Source organism: Petaurus breviceps, unplaced genomic scaffold (genome assembly GCF_028583685.1).
Source record: "Petaurus breviceps papuanus isolate PSGF00001 unplaced genomic scaffold, PetGlider_PUasm1.0 37, whole genome shotgun sequence".
Classification (NCBI taxonomy): domain Eukaryota; kingdom Metazoa; phylum Chordata; class Mammalia; order Diprotodontia; family Petauridae; genus Petaurus; species Petaurus breviceps.
In genome coordinates this window covers 99784116-99793141 of record NW_027186296.1, presented here as the reverse complement: position 1 = coordinate 99793141, position 9026 = coordinate 99784116, and positions in this window count along the sequence as shown.

Here is a 9026-nt window from a genome sequence, read left to right as displayed (position 1 = left end):
AGTGCATACCGATGGCCCCCAGGCGCAGAATTTTTTTCCAACTACACTTTACAGGAAATCCCTCAGGCTACCTTGATATTTAGGTTGGACCAAGTACATTCCTTTCAACTCCGGACATGTCTCTGTCAGCTAGTGCCAGGGCCATACAAATTACCTGAGCTCCTGGGAGCACTCAACAATATTGGAGCCAGAGCTGGTAACCTCTGCCCTTCTTTGCTCTTGTCCCTTACAAATGCAAAAACCTGGTTGTCTTGTGAAATTTTAGAGACTAGACTATTGTCAGTAGCATGGAATCCTAAGTCTGGAGATGGAAGGTTCTTCAGAAGCTATCTAGGCCAATCACTTTATTTTACAGATGAATAGGTACTGGGGAGAGCCAAAGAGCCTTGGGTTCAAAATAATAACAATAACAATAACGATATGGAGCCTGAAGGTTGGTAAAGCACCATCTAAATATCATCTCATTTGACCCTCACAACAACCTAGTGCTGTAGGTGCTATACCCCCATTTTTACAGGGGAAGAAACTGAGGCAGACAGAAATTAAGTGACTAGTTGCTCACAGAGCTAGTGTCTAAGGCAGGATTTGAACTGAGGTTCTATTCACTACTCCACCCAGCTGCCGAAAGGGATATGTAGTTGTAAAACTGAAGAATTTTCAATGACCCTGGGCTGTGAAAGCACCTCTCTAACACTAAATATTCTCCCAGTTCACAGGATCAGAAATTTAAACCTGGAAGGGGCCTTAGAGAGCTTCACATCCAACCTCCTCATTTTACAGAAGAGGAAACTAGGGCTGAGAGGTGTAAAGCGAGTCTCCCACAGTCATTTCCCATGACCTCCTTTTCCACCCCCTCTCAGCTGCATGCAGAGATGCCCATGCCCTGATTTTGCCATTACCCACAAATTCACCACTTTCACATTCATGAACTCTGAAATTCCTTTATCTGATTACAAGGAGAGTAGCCCTCGTAAAGAAGAACTGAAAGGGAGTGAGGAGTGGACAGTCACTTGTACAACTAGATGGGCAGGAAGGTCATGGCCTTTCCTTTAATGCCTTCCTCTCCTAATATGTCTTAGAAGAGAAGAAAACAAATGGGAGAGAGGAATCAGGATGGTCTGAAAAGGCAATAGGAGTGTGTGAGGGTGAAGAGGGCTTGAAGCTGTCCATAGTGATTGATTACTTTCCACAGGCATAAGAGAACAGCAGGACCTTCTCTGGGTGCCTATAATTACTGGAATAGGCATGATTGGATACAAGTCCCCGAGTAATTGTGTTGGAGTGTGACAACAATAGAAAAACATAGTACCTGGAGAATAAGTATGTATGTATGGGGTGTAGTGATGGTTCGATGGTTCGTGTCAGGCTTGGAGGGATTATAAGTTAGGGGTGGAGGGTAATTAATTAGTGCTGTGACCATATACAGACTCTTTGAGTATGAGTCATTGAGTGTACTTGTGTGAGTGTGTGTGCGTGTGTGTCTACATCTACTTGGGTGAAGATCCTCAGGCAATGCCAGGGTGTGTTTTAGGCCTTGGAGTGTGTCATTCTCTCCGATATTATTTGTCCTTTGTTCCTGAAGAAGTCCAATGACATCACGTGGGTGATGTCTTGACTTGCAAGTGAATTGGATTTAAGTGAGGAAGAGCTGTGCGAAATCACCAGCCTCACTCTCACCTCCAGAGTCACCAGAGTCCAGTGGCAACACATAGATCAAGATGGCTGGTGATGGCCCCGCCCTCCCAGTGGAGCCTCTGGTTGGAAGCCCTGGTTCCCTTTAAGGTTGTGTGCTCAGGTGCTACCTTCTGTTGAAAGCCTTACTTCATTCACCAGTTGTCATGACTCTCACTCCTCTAATTATGTACATAAACATATATATACACACAAACATGTAATATACATGCATATAAATATATAAGGTCTACACCTCTATATTGTAGATGTGCATATGAATAGATCATACAAGTATGTGTTATATACATGCAGAGACATATTCCTAAGTATGTGTATATGTTACATTCTACTGAGGGTATTGACCAGATCAAAATATTAGTATATTTTTCCCACCTCTCTATATTTATTTATATAAACTTAAAAGATATGCATGTATATACATATATGGGCATATATATATTTATCTGCTTATCTGTTACATCCTCCCAGTAGAATTGGAAGTTCCTTGAGGCCAGGGATTCTTTCTCTTTTTGCCTTTATATCTCCAGCACCTAGCACAGTGCCGTGCACATAGGAATATAAATTAATAAATAATAAATAAATAATTATTGCATTGGATTGCATTTAGGGAGCATGAGAGTGATTGGAAATTAGGACAACATAAAAAGACAGACTCCCAGAGCCTGCGTGCAGGGAGTGGATTTGCAGCACACTGGGTTCTGTACCCTTATTGCCCCGTGGAACGACTCTAGAACCTACAAAGTTTTGAGGACATGGGATAACTGACAATAATAGTTCCCAGCTCCTATGAGGCTGCCTCCACACAGGAAAGGAGAATGCCCAAAGAAAAGCCAGCAGACCCTGAGTCTGGATGTGAGCCTAATTAGTGACAAGTTGGAAGTGTTTCTGACTGCTGGTCTGGGTCACTAATCTGGTGCTCTCTTCGCTACATGAGTCTGCCTTTTAAATTCTCCCCTTGAATTTTGTTCATGGCACATGCTGAAATAATCCATCTCTGAATATTGTCATGTGTGAGTAATATGCCCTAGCAAATAATGATGCAAAGATACTGAGATGATGCCAGATACTTCTCACTCATGTATGACACTTTCATTCAGCACCTTTCAAACAGTATTCTAGAGCCCAAGGTTCTCCTAGATGCTGTTATCACACTGTACAGTTGAATTCAATTGTAAAGTTTGGTAAATCACAGGGATCATCAGTGCTCTGAAACTACACCAGCAACACACATTGTTTCTGGCATGCAACCAAGGCAAGTTTACTGAAGGGCAAAGCAGACATGCACTCAAGGTTCCAGCTAATGCAGATTCCACACCTGTTCACTCTGCTGGGAGAAAACTAAGACAGTGAAGATGGCCAAATGAATGTGGGGTTTTTGAGGTTTTTTCAGGTTGTGGAAATTCTGGTTTAGCCTTTGCAGTCAGACCTGGGACCTAGGAGTAGGCAATGAAGCAAGCCTCCTAAAGTGAGATGAACAGTGGGGGGTGCCACAAAAACCACTTTTTAGTATTCTGGGGTATAATGTACATATTTTGAGTGACATGTACTTTCCATGGCATGTACCAGAGGTATTTGTTTTGTGATAAGTCAAACTGTATGTATAATGGGACTTTTGCACATGCAGATGCCAGAGATCTACTCTGGGGACAAGACATTCTGTATTCCCCTTCTGCATGGATGGGAGTAGCCTTTTCCTTTGTCTGTGTAGTTGGAACAATTTGCACCTTTAAAACTCTCAGCTGGGGACAGTTTTTCCTCTCTTTCCAACGGGGTCTGAGGGGGTGAAGGAACTGTTCATCCATGGTAGAAGCATCATGAATTGAAGTGGGTCCTGGTGTGTGTGAATTCTCTTTTTCAGTTCTAGGCATAGGTAGCAGAGTCCCCAGACCCAGACTGGAGCCAGGCTGACCTCAGAAGCAGGATTCCAGGCCAGATGTTGCTGTGGGTTCAGCAGGGAAGCTCTAAGAAACAAAGCTACTCAAGATTCGAACCCAACTTGATGGAACTAAGCTATATAGGAAATGAGCTAAGTTGTGAATGTAATAACCCCAAAACTGAGAGGGATTGTCTCCCCCAAGGATTGGGGGTATATGTGTGTTTGTGTGTGTGTGTGTGTATGTGTGTGTGTGTGATATTTTTGTTCTTATTATAGCCCTGAAGTAAATATTCCTTTGTAAAAGCTCATCTGAACAGGTAAGCAATTAAATGGAACAGGGATGTAAAGAACCCCCTAAAATTGGGGAAACAATCAGTGTAGACTGGAGCCGATGGCAGAGAAACTAAACAAGGGGTGGGGAACCTGTGGCCTTGAGTGGCCCTCTAAGTCCTCAAATGCGGGACCTTTGACTGAATCCAAACTTCACAGAACAAATCCCCTTTAATAAAAGGATTTGTTCTGTAAAACTTGGACCTAGTCAAAAGGCTGCACCCAAGGACCTACAAGGCCACATGTGACCTCAAGGCCGCAGGTTTCCCCAAACTGAACTATATCTTCTCTTCCTTCTCTCCCCCACCCCTATCTTCCTTAAGAATGTCAGAGAACTCTGGGGAAGGGTGAAATATAATGTCCCTGGTCTTCAGGTAGCATGGGCCAGGACAGTCATGGTTACATGTATTTTCTCAGAAAGGTGAAAAGCCTCTGGTGAACAGTAATGCTTGGGGGTGGGGGTGGGGGCACAGTTTCCAAACTTTAAGGAATAATTTAAAGAAACTTGAATGGCTTGTCCTTGCCCAACTTATGGGTGGGTATACCATTAGTCTTCAATCAGCTGGAATATCTATATTGGTCCAGAATGTGTACAGTTTGCTTATATTTATTATCTCTTTTCAGGAGAAGGCAAAACTCCCTGAGAGCACAGACTACTACTTCAATTTTTTTTTTTTTGTTTTTAATGTCCCCATCAGTCAGCACAGTGCCCAGCACAAGGGAGATGCATGAAAAATCTCGTGGAATTGAAGTGTTATCACTAAAAGGTCCTACGTATTCATAATATGACAGAAATCTGAGTGATGATCCAGTGTACCAAGTGCAACAAAACATGTCTAAAGACATTTATATCCTTACTTGGCATTGGGATTTGACTACCATTTTTTTTTCCACAATCAGAAAGTTTGAGTGTTACTATTAGGTAATAATTGGTAAAAGTAAAATATTTTCTAAGGAGAGAGGAGCAAATTACAGTAGCAAACAGATTTCTTGGTACTATAAATATTTGGATCTATGGCCTCCATCCAGTTTCTTTCAAGTGGTTTTTTTTAAAGTGTAAAAAATTATCCTTTTTGCTAGTATAAATCACACTTTCTTCCTGGAGAAATCTCTGTACTTTCTCATCTGATAAATGTGGCGACAGACAGACAGACAGACAGACAGACAGACAGACAGACAGATAGATAGATAGATAGATAGATAGATAGATAGATCAAGAGAGAGATATAGGGAGATAAGTATAGAGAAATAGAGATAGATCAAGATGTGCATATGCATATCTTGTTGTCGTTCATTCATTTCAGTCATATCTGACTCTGTGACCCCACTTGCAGTTTTGTTGGCAGAGATACTGGAGTCGTTTATCATTTCCTTCACCAGCTCATTTTACAGAGGAGGAAACTGAGGCAAACAGGGTTAAGTGACTTTCCCAGGGTCACACAGCTAGTATTGTCTGAGGCCAGATTTGAACTCAGGAAGATGAGTTTTCCTGACTCTAGGTCTTGCATCCTATTCGCTGAGCCTCCTAGCTGCCTCAATAGAGCTATCTCTATTTCTATATATCTGTCTTCACATCTCTCTGTCTCTGTCTCTCTCTCGTCTACCTCTCTGTCTATACATCTATCACTTTTTTTTGGAGTAGAAAAAGATACTAAATTCTTTCTTTAAAAAAAGGGGGAATAAACCCCAAGATGTGGACTGAATAATTATATTCCTATATAAACAACTAAAAGTCAGGTGTTATGAGAAAGGTCCTATCCTTCAGTTGGAGGTGGGGATAAAAGCTTTCCTACCTCCTTATCCTTCATCTTTCAGTATGTTTACCAGGAAAGGCCTTCCTTGGGCTAATTTGGGGTACATTAATGGTCTGACACTCAAGAGTGTCTAATAAAATAGCAAAGGGAAAAAGTGTATACTAAGACATCTTATTTTGTTTAAAGGGAGATGAAGAAATAATTTCTCTAGTATCCAAGTGACTTTTAAAATCAGGCTCTTGAATCTAAATTTCTTAATTAGAGTGAAAATTGCCTTCACTCCAAATTCTTATACTAGTGTTCAAAATGTATGAGGATTAGTCTCCTTGTAGTGAGGCATACATCGCCAGATGTGGCCAGTATGTTGATTTATTTCACTTCACTGTTATTTCTTAAAAGAGAAGGCTCTTGTGTGTATTATTTGAAAATGATGGTGATGTTTTAAAAAGTTTTAATAAAGTAATTCCTTTAAAAAAAGATATTCTCCATATACAATGTAGGCAGAATGAGTTGTGCAGTTTACAAATTGTTCCTTATATTACATTGAATCTTTGATTGCCAGGAATATCATATGCCTTGCAGTTACATTGGTGCTTTGAATACTTACTTTGAATTTATCCTCTGGAGTGGAGAGGAGAAAAAAGAAGAGGAAGTGGGAGCTGATCGAAGCATGGAAAAATAAATTCGCCCAACTTTTAGCTCCCCCTTTCATCTGTGACCCTCCAACCTGCCTGTGACTCCACCTCCCACTATCTTCTGAGCACTTTGCTTCTGGGGGTACCTTAAAGTCTGTATGTTTTAGGCTTGGCACTGTTTATTTTTTCCCTAACTTTGACAAGCACTTACCCTACAATGTAGAAAATAGGAATGCTGAGAGCCTTAGAAAGTCACACAAAAATGGAAGGAGAATTTACCTTACCCCCTCTCGGCGGCGCGATGAGCATTTTTAAAGATGTTTAATGAAGCATGGGGGTTCTTTAGAGATGAATTGCATTCAAGTTACAAACATTCATCCTCCACCCCCTTCCCCAAACTGGACTGAATACAGCACTCATCTCTCCTCTCCTCCCTCCCTCCTGCCCACAAATAACTCTCGTTTGCCATCTCCCTCCCTCCACTAAGTTCTCCCCCCCCCCCCCCCGACTGCAAAATATCCTTTGGTCCCCTCCCCCAAATCAGCCTGAAAATAGCACTGGGAGAGAGAAAGAAGGCTTCAGGGTGTGTGACCTGAGCAGTCAGCTTAGGAGAAATGTGCACAATAAACTTCTATCCGGACAGAATTGTTCCGTAAAGTGGCAATCACTTCCCAGACAGGAGCAGGAGAGCCCTTCATTGTAAACTTTCAATCACTGTTACCATGGGGAAAGCTACTGTTCCATCAGAGAAAGTGCCTTAACGCAATTAACACATAGTTCACTTGTTCCATATCGCTTTGGGGGTGGGAGTGACGGTCTCAGTAGAGGGGAGAGAGTAGCGGTTTGGGAATGAAGAGAGCTGGTTTCTAGGCCAATCTTTGCTACCAAGGAGTCATAGGGGTGTGACCTTGGGCATCCGATGCCGGGGTCAGGGTGCCAACTTTGGTCACAGTTCCTACAGACTGAACTCTCGATACTGTAGGCTGAGGAAGGATAAGAGGTCAGAAGAGAGAGCTAACTTAACATAAATTATGAGGGATAATTCAGCACCTGCTATGTATGTCCCGGGCACTCCGCTAAGGGCAGTCAGTGTGTGAGTGTGTGTTTTCAGTTCGGAAAACATTAAAAATTCGTACACATCCTCCTGTTGAAATAACTTTTGTTTGAAGTTTCCTATTTCAACCCTCCCTCCAGTTGCCCAGTTTGCTTTTTTTTTTTTTGGGGGGGGGGGAGGATAACACAATAGATTAGCATCCTGTGTGTGTTTTTGTAAGAGAGGGCAAGCTTGCTAAGCACCCACCACTGGAAGCCAGGAACTGCTGAGTTCTTCCCCTGGCTTTGACCCAGGCAGCCCATTTTTATGCTGTTACAAGCCTTCTATTTTCACCAACTCATTTGTAAAATTGAGATGATAATATTTGTGGCCTCACAGAACTATTGCAAGGAGTTAACCCCTCCTTCCACGCTCCCTGGACCAGCAAAACGGGATGTTCAAGTGTCCAATGTAGATAGTTCCGAAATAAGGACCTGGGGGCATTGCTTCCCGGTCAAGCTGGCTAATCAACTTCTCCCCAGGAGCTCCTGCCCCAGAGTTTACCTTCGAGTCTTTCATGGCATGGCAGCCTTTCTATCACTATCTGTGGCAAAATACTAATCCTGCAGTTTAATTTTCAATAAACAGTGGGACCCAATGGTGAGACTCCTTTAGCCTCACCTATGAAATCTTTCCTGGAAAATGGGCGGTTACAGAGCTGGCCCCACCAAACGCAGAAACAGCTTATGAATCTTGCTAGTATTTATTCACTTTGCACCATTTCTAATTAGCTAATCTATTTCTCTCACCCATATTCTCCGAGGAATTCTCCATCAGGCTCCCTCCTGCGCTTGGAGACCACAGAAAGCCAACGACACTGATTTTTTCCCCTCCCTTCCTTAATTAAAATGTTAAACAGGGTTAGGATGCCAAGATACATCATAGATGTTTGTTCCTCTTGTGTCCTCCAAGCCCTGCTGGTGGGGGAGTTCAATGGGAGGTATTGGACTCAACACATGTTAGTAAGTTTCTAAATGTAATCAGCCCAAATATTTTAATGGAAACTTTCTCCTTCTAATAAGCATGTGGTTTGGTTAAAGGAGTATGTGTAGGGGGGGATACAGTTGTATGTAGTGCCCTGCATTGCCCTTTGGTGAAGGAGTCACCATGGCAACGGGCAGCTGGTCCCTACAGAACCCTGCGGGTGCTCTGCAAGGGGGCAGCCAGCAGGAGCTCAGCCCCTGTGGGCAGTGTTGGGCATTCCCTCATTGTCTTGCCAGGCATCAATATTCTCAATAGGATTAGAATGGTTAAGGGGCTAAAAGGCTGTGGGAAAACTTTTGTCTGCTATCTTTATCTCATCGGAGGGTTGTGTCTTAACATTTCCACTCCTCCGGACAATAGGGTTAAAAGTAAGAGCAAATGTTTTGATGGGTTTATTTTGAATTATGAATTCACGAATCTGCATAATAGCCTGTCAGCTTCCACAGGGCTTTTTAATGTGCATTCAGAGAATTGGGAGAATAGGCCCGAGGAAGGAGGGAAAGGAAGGGGGGGGGGGAGGATGGAGAACAGTGAAGGATGTTGGGCTTGAGAATTAATTAAATGGGACCAGAGGAGACATTTTTCTTCCTATGCATACCCAGGGTATCTTGGAAACAAAGTTAGCACTGGCAATCCAGTTTCTTGGGGTGGATACTAAT